At 43.5% G+C, this 12,708-nt stretch overlaps 1 pseudogene; it reads right to left on the bottom strand.

Annotated features, from left to right (window-relative positions):
• Positions 1-276: 276 nt before the first annotated feature.
• LOC122726149 lies at positions 277-1,328 on the bottom strand (annotated as a pseudogene).
• Positions 1,329-12,708: the final 11,380 nt, after the last annotated feature.

Raw genomic sequence — 12,708 nt, 5'->3', positions numbered from 1 at the left:
ACTTTCCAGATCCCACAGAGATGCAGCCAGGTCAGCAAGAGGCTCCCAGGTCAAGCACTGTTGTTCCATTAAGATTCAAAGAACAGATCCTGGAATTTTGCCCTTTTATGTGTATGGCTACAGAGGCAGTAGTTTCTATTTAGAGTTCAAGTCTTTTTTGGAATGAACTTGACTCCAGCCTGTTTCCCAGTCAGTAGGATGCCTCTCATTTGATGTTTAGGCACATCTCCATTCAGTGTTTCACAGCATCTACTTGAGCTCCATCATTTCCTGACTTTAGAGTATGTGATCATCAGGATGGTAGAGCTCACTCATGAGGTGGTAAATGTAAGGGCGAATTCCCACCAATGTTGAAGATAAAGAGGGTGATAAGCTCTGGTGGGACATAGTCAAACACAGGGCAATGAATACTGACCTTCTCCAAAATGTCCCTCTCTGTGAATGGCAAGACTTCTTCAGGAGCTACAAACTTGTGGAATGAATCTTCTTCATTGGGAAACTGTGGTGAAAGCTTAAACATGGGCGCACAAACAATGAGCGGAGTAGAGTGATCCTTAGCTTCCAGGGCCAGGGTGTGAGTTCCCACCACTGCTCTCAGGGCACCATTGGCTAGGATGGTTTTTGTGCCAATGATCACTTTGTTGACTCTTGACATAACAGCAAAAATGGCAGCATCGGTCATGACAGTTGTTTCAATATCCTCCTTGGCCAGATTGACTGCCATCTTATAGCCCTGGCAGAAAGGAGCACACTGCCACAATAACATGAAATTTCCGCTTGTGGGCAGCCACTTTGAGGAAGGCTTCAACAGTTCAGGAATAGCCAATGGTCATGATCACCTCATTGGAGTGAATGTGTTCCAGAGCCTGCATAACTATGTTCTCAGTTGTGCCTTCTAGTTCTATCAACAGCTCATTAATAACCTCAATGATATTAGCTTGAAGTTGGGCATAGGGAAGACTAAAATCTTCATTCAGGCCTCCCTCCCTTAAGAGCTTGTGTAAGGACTCCTGTTGATCACTCTCATCACTTTGTCCAAGGAGTCTGCTGTACTCCTCCTGGATGATCTTGAGCACCCTGTGTATCATGTTGCCCACGGTGGTCTCTGAGGGCTAGGCGGCCGTCATCCGCCGGCTCTCCTTCCGGATGAGCTCCATCAGCTCCCCGGCGTTGCTCCAGTGCCCGTGGGCCACGATCTGGCGGAGCAACCCCACCGTCTCCCAGGCCATGTCTTCCGAGCTGCGCTGGCCGCTGTCCTGCTTCAGCGCCTCCACGAAACTCTTGATCCGCTTGGACAGCTCCATTCCCTTGTCGGCAGCACCCGGCATCTTGCCGGCTGACAACCCTCCGCAGTAATTTTAAAAGTGTAGATCTGTCTATGTAATGTCTATTCAACCAATTCCTAGGGCTTCCAATTGTCAGTCAACAGTCTAGAGTGCTTGGCATAGTGCCTGGCACATAGTAGGTACTATTTTTGTTCTTGGGTCATTTTTCAGTCAGGTCCAAATCTCCATGAGTCCATTTGGGGTTTTCTTGGCAAAGATAGTGGAGTGATTTGCCATTTCCTTCTCCAGTTCATCGTACAGATGAGAAAACTGAGGCAAACAGGGGCAAGTGACTTGCCCAGCATCACACAGTTCATAAGAGTCTGAGGCCAAACAATTTCACAAAAAGGAGTTTTCCTGTCTCCAGGCCCAGCACTCTTTCCACCATGCCACCTAGCTGTCCCAGTGGGCACTATATACTTATTTTCTCCCTCCCAATCAAGAGGCTTTTATTAAGCACTCTGCTAGTTCTGTGATAAAATATAATCTACCTAACCTGACTCCAGCTTATCTTTCCATCCTCACTGGATGTTACTTTCACTTCTGCATTTGGTGATCCAGCCAAACTGGCTTTCTATCTATCTATTCTTCACACCTTGCACTCTATCTCCTCTCTTTGTGCCTTTAAACTGTCTCTTCTTCTTGTACTCCCTCCTTATCTCTATCTCAGAGTCCCTCTCTTTCTTTAGGGTACAGCTCAATCAATATCTTCTGCATGAAGCTTTTCCTGATTGCCCAACTATTAGGATTCTTCTTCTAAAACTACCTTGTATTTAACTAAATTGAATATATTCATATTGATTTTTTTGTGCTGTATACATATGCATGCATATTACATATATAGAAGTATAAATAAATATAAACATATTTAAGCATATATAAATCCTATCTATCTAATCTATCTACAATGGCAGCTAGGTGGTATAGTGGATAGAGCCGTGGGCTTGGAATCAGGAAGACCCATCTTCACTAATTCAAATCCAGCCTCATATACTTACTTAGCTGTGTGAACCTTTTCTTTAGTTCCTCATCTGTAAAATGAGGTGAAGAAGGAAATGGCAAATGACTTTAGTACCTTTGCCAAGAAAACCCCAAATGGGGCCATGGATAGTCATACATGACTGAACAAAAAGAACAAAAATCTATCTACAGTATAATTGTCTCCCTCTCTTAGAATATAAGCTCCCTCTGAGTAGACATTGTTTCACTCTTTATATTTTTATTTATTTAACTGTATATATTATACTGCACCCCAGTCACTCCCATAAGATGGTAAATGCCTTGAGAGCAGAAACAATTTTCTTTTTATTTGTATATCACTGGTGCTTACAACAGTGCCTGGGTAGGCACTTAATTTATGTTTAATTGAATGTGGTATGCCCCCACTAAAGACAGTGCTCCAGACACTACCCCCTTGGCCCTGGCTTAGTTACCCCTTGCTTCCGTTAAAATGCAGGGATCAAGCTCTAAGAGACCCTCATAGGAATACATTTGTGTAAAGAGCTTCTTCAGACTCTGCTGATTAGTCATCTTCAGCTAAGCAAGGCACCCTCACAGAGAAGCAGAGTGTGGCTAGCCAAGGGGACTTGTTATTTTCTCTCTTAAATTGTGTAGTAAATATCCAAGCTTCCCTCAATTTGGCTAATTCAGGCCCAGATGTGAGGAAGGCAGGGTTGCCGTTATGTGTCATAAACCCCTCATTTTGTCTGGCTGATGAGAGATCATAATTGCCCAGATGGTGAGATCTCATGATTAGCTTTTTCTTTTCTGCTGAGCCCAGGAGGGAAACCGGGATTAATCACAGCACTAGAGATGGGAGGGGTCCCTCAATCCTGCAGCTCCCTACAGGAGGCAAGGAGGTACCCGATGAATATGCATTACAGTTTTATCTGCTCTGTCTCCCTGCCCCCACTGCTGCTTTAGGATTTGCTCCTTTGTGCCAAACCAGCTCCATTTATCACAGAATCTCAGAAACTCAGGACTAGAAGGAAACTCAGAGGTCAAGGAGTTCGACATGCCAGGTGGGCACTGGTCCAGATGTTAAGAGCAGTGTGTATAGGGGAAAGAACTCTGGATTTAGAGTCAGAGGTCTGGAGCTGGGTCGAATTCGATCCCTTCTAAGGCCCCTCCCTTCCACCTTTCTTTAGAGCTATGATCCCTTGCTTGAAAACCACCAATGAGAGGTAGGCCACTACCTTCCAATTTTGCATAGCTCTGATTGTGAGAAAGTGTCCTTTTCTATCAAGCCTTTATTTATAATTTCTAATCACTCTATACTATTTTCCCTCAAAATCCATTTGAACTTGTTCTGCCCTCTGGAGCCAACGGATCCAATCAAAGTCTTCTTTCACATGACAACCCTTCGAATACTTGAAGCCAGCTAAGGTGTTTCCCCAAGTCTTCTCTTCACCATGCAAATACCCCCAGTTCCTTCAACTTATGTATATACAATATCATCCTGAGGCCCTTGGCCAATTTTTTTTTCTTCCTTTGGACATTCTCCTGCATTCTTTCCTAAAATGTGCTGCTCCAAACTGAGCATCATACTCCTAATCATCATCATAGCCACCTATTCATGACTATGCCTCATACTGAGCTTGTGGGCCATTTAAACTCCCAGATCCTTTTCATTTAAACTACTGTCTATTTTAATCTTATACTTGATTCTTTGAATCATAGACTCCTCTTAAGGCCAGACTCACTGGGCCTTCAGAACTAAGGTCCTACACTCGGTGCTCCAGCATTACTCACTCTCAGTTTCTCCACTTTTGCATTTTGAGGACAGGTTGAGGTCAATGGAAAGAGCAGTGGACTGCGCACCAGGAGATCTGGGTTCTAATCCCCTCTTTGTGCCTTGCTGTGAGATTTGGGAGGGAGGATAGGATAGTGGAGAGTGCTGAACTTGGGGACAGAGAACCCCAGTTAGAATCTTGGCTCTGCCACTCACTACCTTTTTTGTACTTATGTCATTCCCTAGCCTTGGTTTTCTTATATGTAAAATGAGAATTAGTAGATCAGGGAGTTCTTAACCTGGGGTCTGTGAACTTTAAAATATTTTGATAACTATTTCAATATAATTGGTTTCCTTTATAATCTTAGGTGTTTGATGCATTTACGAACATTCTTCTGAGAAGGCTTCACCAGAATAGGTTTGATAGGACTCCCAAAGGAGTCCGTGACCTCCCCAAAAGGTTAAGAACTCTTGGATGAGAGGGAAGCTAGGTGATGCAGTGGATAAAGCTTGGGCCCTGGATTCAGGAGGACCTGAGTTCAAATCTGACCTCAGACACGTGACACTTACTAGCTGTGTGACCCTGGGCAAGTCACTTAACCCTCATTGACACACAAAAAAACCCCAAAACAACAACAAAAAACCCTCTCGGATGAGATTATCTCTTTAGGTCTCTTCTAGCAAAGTCTGTTATTCTATAAACCTGTAACATCTACTCTGGGCCTATTTCCCCAACTCACATTTATACGGGACCAGCTTGTAACCCTATGCTCTGTCTTATATTTCTTTTTTTAAAATTTTTTTTGTTCCTTTATAAGTTCTGAACTGTCTCCCTCCCTACCCACCTCACACTAGAGAAGGCCACATTTAACATATATATGTGTATGTATGTATATAACTACCATACTATGTATACTTCTATTTTTCAGTTCTTTCTCTAGAAGTGGGTTGCATCTTCTTTCATAGGTCTTCTGTGGTCGATTTGAATATTTATAATTCTCAAAATAACTTAGTCATTCACAGTTATTCTTTTAGCAATATTGCTGTCTTGGATTCACAAAAGCAGCTTCATCATGCTGGGCAGGGGCTGGGCCCAATCAGTGACATTGGAGCCCAGCTGGCCCGTGTTTTGGGGATCCTTCTAGATCTTCCCAGCTATAAGCAGTCTCAGGACACACCGTAGTCCCCCACCATACGTCACTATGGACAGCTTTCCTTTCTTTGACATTTTGCCTCTCCACCCCCCAACATGGATAATGGATTGAACTTTGAGAGGGTTGTCATCATTATCTTTATTATGAGTAAGAGAAGCAATACAGCAGAGTGGATAGAGAAACAGCTAGGGAGACCTGGCTTGTCTCTGACATATATTTGCTGTGTGACCCTGAGCAAATTTGATCCTATGATGGTTATTTAAGTCTATAAATTGTAGGTAAGGTGTCAGCCTCCGTTGGCAAAAGGGGAATTCCCAATACCAGTGAAATCACAAGGCCAGCTTCAATGCTATCATTATTAACAATAGTAATCACAATGGATGATGTTATTATTGTTGTTGTTTCCATTATTATACAATAATAGCAGTGCTCAGATTCTCAAGATTTTCTGTTGTTGTTTTTGGTTAGAGATACTATGGGGCAGGACTTCTTAAACTTTTTTTTTAATTATGAAAGTATTTTATTATTTTCCAGTTATATGTAGAGATAGTTTTCAATGACTTCTTAAACTTTTGCCCCTCACAACCCTGGGTATATAGTCTATAAAATAGGTATACATAACCTTTTACTGTCGCCAAATTTTTTTTTGACCCCCACATTCAGTTACATGACCCCTTATTGAGTGGAGACCCACAGTTTGAGAAACTTTGCTGTAGGGAAATAGAGGGAGTGACAATATTTCTTAGTGACACATTTACATATCCACAGTCTAGGGAGCCAACTTGACTTTGGATCTGTACTTAATGAGGGACTCACATGGGGTAATGTCATGACTTGCAGTGAATTGGATTTAAGTGAGGGAGGTCTGTGCAAAGTCACCAGACTCACTCTCTACTCCAGAGCCATCTGGGTCTAGTGGCAAGATATCTATCAGGATGACTGGAGATGGCCCAAGATGTTTAAGGCAATTGGGATTAAGTGACTTGCTCAGGGTCACATAGCTAGTAAATGTCTGCGGCGAGATTTGAACTCAGATCCTCCCAACTTCAGGGCCAGTGCTCTATCCAATATGCCACCTAGCTGCTCTCCACAAGGGCTATTAGCACATCAAAACAACTGTTTGTGGAGCCTGACTAAGTGATAAATTGTCCATCTACTTATTCTTTCATTCGCTAGGCCATACTCCCTTTTGACTAAGAATTCCCAGCGGGAGCAGTTAAATAAACAAATCATTGAGCTTTTTTATTTATGAATTTACTTGACTTTAGCTGTCCCAGGCAATCAAGAGACTTGTGTGTTAATGTGTGTGTGTGTGTGTGTGTGTGTGTGTGTGAGAGAGAGAGAGAGAGAGAGAGAGAGAGAGAGAGAGAGAGAGAGATTGACAAATACAGAATTAAGTGAATTATTCCCACCTAGAAAATGGGAAGGAAATTCTGGGGATTTTCCAAAAAGATTAGAGGCAACCTATTTTGACTTCCAGCAAATACTTCTGTTTCCAAACATCTCTGTGGGGACTGACTCCTGTGCCTTTGAAGGTGGGGATGGATGGTCTCTCCATCCCTTAGGGTGGTTGCTCTTTTCAATCAGCAGCTGCAGTCATCCATTTGGGGCTGAAGGGTTCCGGCAGGTTTTCCCCTGAATTTAGGGATTGGAAGGGGAGGAGTTTATGGAGACAACTAGAGTTGATGCCGTCAATTCTAAGGGATAATAATGGTGATGAACAATTTGCATTTAAGAGATCTGGGAGTCAAAATGAATAGCTTCTGATTGTGGATAAACACCACCTGCCAAATCAGTCCATTTCCAGTCTTGGGGGGAGGGGAGGAAGTGGTTCCTTTAGCGTTGGAGAATGATCTACAGTCTCTCCCCTGCTGGAAGAAGAAACAGCTTTTAGGACCCCTGGCTTATGCTCAGTCTTGCCATCTGGGGACTGGAAAACCGTTTCCAAATGGGAACAGGATTTCTCGGGATTTTAATGAAGATCCAAATGTTTGTCTTATAATTCCCCTCTCTGAGAGCTCCTTGGGAGCCAACCAACCTGAGGAAGGGAAATGAAAGAGGGGCTTGGGCTCTTACCAATCAATCAATAAGCACTTATTAATCAACTTATTTGTGCCAGATATTGGAGATACAAATGCAAAAGTGAGACAGGCTTTGCATTTACGATGAAACCTGTCACATGGAGTTTTAGATTTAGCAGTCTATAACATAACTCTGAAGGGTGCAGCTAGGTGGCTTAGAGTGCTGGGCCTGGAGTCAGGAAGACCTAAGTTCAAATACGGCTTGAGACACTTCCTAGCTGTGTGACCCTGGGCAAGTCACTTAACTCCATTTGCTTCAGTTTCCTCATCTGTAAAATGAGCTGGAGAAGGAAATGTCAAACCACTCCAGTATCTCCGCCCAGAAAACTCCAAATGGGGTCATGAAGAGCCTGAAACAAATGAACAGCAATCACAACAACAACATACCCCTGCCCTCACTCTCCTAAAGTGAGCCTTGCTCCTAAAGGTTCTAGGATGTCTCTTATCAAATGTCATTGTCTCAAACCTCTACCAGCTGTTCCTCCCTGCCTCCTCACTGTTAGAGGTGCCAATGACTAATACCCCAGCTCCATTTCACCACTTACCATCAATTAGCTTTTACAGGGATATTTACTTCAAAGCATAGCTAGGATAATAGTGTGCACATCCCCCCCCCCAAAAAAAAAAACACCTTGGGAACACTCTCCTCCAGCTCACATCAGTCTTTGGGAGAGTTGCCTCAAACTTACACAATATTGGTCTCACCAAGTTTATATCCAAACCTGGTCTTGCTGCTGAATGAGTTCTCATCTCAGCTACCTCTGGGCTAGGTCTCAAGGTCACTTGCTAAGGTCACTCCTTGTTCCTTGGGGCATCAATGTCAGGATGGCTGCAAAACTTGGACGATGGGATGCTAACATCTCCAGGGAATGGAAAAGAATAAACACTAAGGTGGGTAAAGAAGCCAGGCTTATATTTGTGGGCCACGTGGCTTGGGAGGGAGAAGTCCCAAAGCCTCTCCCCTTATCTCTCTCTTTCTCATGGGATGCTGTGAGCAATAGTCAATGTGATTCTCTGCTGAACAGAATGAAGAAGAGACTAAGCAAAGGCTGACTAAGGTCAGTTCTGAATATGCAGTAGAAAAGGCTTCTTCTGGGGGCAGCTAGGTGGAGCAGTGGATAAAGCACCGGCCTTGGATTCAGGAGGACCTGAGTTCAAATCCAGCCTCACACTCTTGACACTAGCTGTGTGACCCTGGGCAAGTCACTTAACCCTCACTGCCCCACAAAAAAAGAGAAAGAAAGAAAGAAAAGAAAAAGAAGAGGCTTCTTCTACCCATGTAGTTATCAGACCAGAAACAATGACAGAAAGTCCATACAAATCCTATAGGCACTTCCATTCCATGCCATCACAACCTTCAGGAAGTAGGAAGCTTTCCACATGGGGAGACTGCATTCACGGAGCTCCCTGAGGCTCTCTATGCATACACCAGTTCCCATTACAGCAGTGAGAGGACCTGGGGTTGAATTTTGCTGCCTCAGACACTTATTTTTTTTATTTGTTATTTTATTTGGGGGTGGGGCAATGAGGGTTAAGTGACTTGCCCAGGGTCACACAGCTAGTAAGTGTCAAGTGTCTGAGGCTGGATTTGAACTCAGGTCCTCCTGAATCCAGGGCCGATGCTTTAGCCACTGAGCCACATAGCTTCCCCCAGACACTTACTACCTGTACACTACAGGTAAATCCTTTAAACTTTCAGAGGCTTGGTTTTCTCACTTTCACTCCCTACCTCACAAGGTTGGTGTGATCTGGAGTATTTTGCAAACATTTAATCACTATAGAAATGTGAGTCATTATTATTATCACTGAAGCTGGTGTTTAATCGGAAAGGGAGGATCAGGGTGCTTCCTTCCAGGATCTGGGGCCTGTTGTACCAAGCTGGGTCTGTCATCTCCTTTAGGCAGTAGGTTTGGCATTTGGCCCTGAGCCAGAGTTGACTAAGGAATTCCTGCCATTTTAAACTGAAGCAGATTGGACAAGTTGCCCCCCTCATTATGTGGCTTCTGTTTGTTTCAGAATCACTTTCATCCCCCAGGCTAGTTGGAATGGATCCTTCCCACCACTTTCTCTCATAGTCAAAGTCCAAGCAAGAGGTAGGGTAAGAGGGGGCAGCTAGGTGGCACAGTGGATAAGGCACTGGCCTTGGATTCAGGAGTAACTGAGTTCAAATCCGGCTTCAGACACTTGACACTTACTAGCTGTGTGACCCTGGGCAAGTCACTTAACCCCCACTGCCCCACAAAAAAAAAAAAAAAAAAAAAAAAGAGGTAGGGTAAGAGTGAGCAGTTCTGGACCAAGCATTTGGGAACCAGAATTTAAATCCACTTGAACTAGATTTGAAAATTGTACCTTGTTGTGTGATACTGTCCACCCGAAGTTTTGAACTGACCAGGAAGAGGCAAAGATTGACTTCTGGGCAGTCTGCCGATTTGGTGAGGCAGGAGGACTTTGAGAACTGCTATCGTCCGTCTGTGGTGCATGGAGGTTGGTGAGACAAGCCGTGAGGAGGCAGACTGATGCTCAAGAGCTATTTTACATACCCTTCATCCCCTGCATCCTTTCCCTTTTCCCTATTCTCATGCACTATCCTCATGCAGGCCCTCGCCACCTAATGTGTTGCCTGCTAACCGATATCTCTGCTTCTAGTTTCTCTCCTCTCCCATACATCCTACACACAGCTGCAAAAATAATCCTCATGAATGCCACCCTGTATAGCAATCACCATGGAGATTGGATAAACTTTCCTAGAATTTGCCAGCCACTGAAGTCATCGGACTTGGGTATCTATCTGGGAATATTCATGGAGATGTTGGGGGGGGGGCGATGGAGTAGAAATCAAGTCAAGAGGTGGAGAGTTTAAGTTCTCCCTTGCTTTAGAGTAGATATCTTCTGACTGCTTCCTGTTCTATATCTCTTCTGCCCTTTGAAGCTAAACTCTTGGAAAAGGCTTGTCTATAATAAATGTCTCCACTTTCTCTCTACTCACACTCTTCTTAACCACTTACAATTTGACTTCTGACTATCGATTCACAGAAACTTCTCTCTCCAAATTTATTGATTTCTTAGCCGACAAGTACAATGGTCTTTTCTCAATCCTCATCATCCTTGGACTCTCTGCAGCCTTTGATGCTATGGATTACTCTCCTCAATAACTCTCTTCTCTCTAGGATTTTGGGACACTGATCTCTCTTGGTTTTTCTTCTATTGCTCCTTCTCTGTCTCTTTTGTTGGATTCTCCTCTAGGATATACCCTTTATATAGTTTGCTTTGTATATATTTGCTTGCATGTTGTCTCTCTTATTAGATTGTAAGCTCCTGGAGGGCAGGGATTGTTTTTTGTCTCTTTTTGTATCCTCAGTGCTTATCATAATGTCTGATGTAGGGTAACTGCTTAATAAATGCTTATCGATTGAAGTCTTTTAATTGGTTGCTGAGTTAGAAAAATTGATGACATTTGCAACAAGTTTGACCATATCATTCCCCTGCTCAAAAATTTTCAGTGACTTCCCTTGGCCTCTAGGATGAAATACAAATTCCTCATTTGGCTCTAGTTTTTCTTTCTAGTATTATTTTATGTCATCCAGAGCAAGGGGCTTACATTCTAATGTGAGAGACAACATACGTAGGGTGGGGTTATGCAGGGTGGGGTGAAGTTATCCAGAGCAGGAGCTGTAGGTTAAAAACAAAGCAAAATCAACCCTCTTCCCTTCAGTAATATTAGTATTGTGTTGGCTCATTTCCTGGATTCCTACCAAACTGGAGCTTCACATTCCAACTCCTACCTCAGTTCATTTGCATAAGGCATCTTCCTCTGGACTCTCGGGGGGCCCCCCCCCCCCCCCCCCCCGCAGTTCCCCTGCAGAAGGACAGTTCCACTTCTCAGAATCATCCTCCTCATTCAAAGTTCTGGGCCTACTCTCTCCATATTTCTTTAACAGGGCATAGGGAGTATCCCTAAGTAAGATCCTTGAAGGGCAGGGATTGTTTGTTTTTTGTCTTCATATCCCCAGTCCCTAAACACTAGGCTTGGCACATAGTAATCCCTGAATAAGTATTTGCTGAATTGAATAAATGTATGTTGTTGAATAGGGAGGCAATGTCTAGGTAAGAGGCAGGATTTGCCAGGACAAAAGACCTGGGTGTGAATCCTAGTTCTTCCATTCACTGATTGTGTGAACTTCAATATGTCTCTTAAATTGTGTGAATCTTAGTCTACTCATCTGTAGAATGGGGACATAATACTTACACCATTTACCTCACAGAACTCTCATAAAATACAAAGTATTTATAAAGATATTTGCTATGTAAACTATGCAAACTATTCCTATCCCTCCCTCTGCCAAGGACAAGTTCCAATTGTTGGATTGCTCATGGTTAGAACGAGGGAGGCATGTCTTCAACTTCACAAGCAGCACTTACATCCAACTCGCCATTTTATTTGTTGTTGGGTCCCCACCGAGGTAGCATTACACGAGTTTCCAGGCCTCCCCAGGACTAATAAGGAATACTCTACTTGGAGCAAACCTGGGGTGAGGATATCAGCATATGCAGAGCCTGCAGCTATGACACAGAGCTGAGCTACAAGACCTGTGTGGGTGCTGGGAGAGCCCTCTGCTTGCCCACAGCTATGGTAAATAGCAGCCAAAATGCCCCAGGCTAAAACAAGGGCATGGGGGAGAGAGGAGGAAAAGCTGAAAGGGGTTTGCCCCAGTGTGAAGCCCCACCTTTGGCCTGAGTGAAACTTGTTCATTCAATTAACCAGTATTAAGTGCTTCCTCTGTCATGCTCTGTGGATGCAAGTACAATGAATGGAAGATCTCTCCTGATGTAGAGGATATGATTTTGGTTTAAGCTGGTAAAAAGGGAGTCTGGCACATGCATCCCCACTATATTCATATGCTCTCCTGTTTATGGGACATCTAAACCAGATTGTTTCCTACCCTCTTCCCCTGTGTTTCTCTGTCTCTTTTTAAGGGTCAGGAACCTCCATCCATGCCAGCATTAATTATACCAAAGCTTCTTAAACTGTAGGTTGAGACCCCATATGGGGTCATGTAACTGAATGTGGGGGGGGTTGCAAAAAAAATGGCAACAGCAAAAGGTTACATATGCCTATTTTATATGCCACTATACCTGTGGTTGTGTAAAAATTTCTCTGGTGAAAAGGGGTCACAAGTGGAAAAAGTTTAAGAAGCCCTGAATTATACAACCAAGATTTATATGACTATCAGGTTTTAATTTTTCAGATATATACATACATTGTTGTCATTCTTTAGTCATGTCTGACTCTGTGATCCCATGGACATATTGCCCTTGGGTATTTCTTGGTAAAGAACTGGAGTGGTTTGCCATTTCCTTCTCCAGTGGATTAAGGCAGAGGTTGAGTGACTTGCCCAGGGTCACCCAGCTAGTCAATA

Source organism: Dromiciops gliroides, chromosome 4 (assembly GCF_019393635.1).
Source record: "Dromiciops gliroides isolate mDroGli1 chromosome 4, mDroGli1.pri, whole genome shotgun sequence".
In the NCBI taxonomy this organism is placed as follows: domain Eukaryota; kingdom Metazoa; phylum Chordata; class Mammalia; order Microbiotheria; family Microbiotheriidae; genus Dromiciops; species Dromiciops gliroides.
This window is presented reverse-complemented; position numbering and strand designations above follow the sequence as displayed.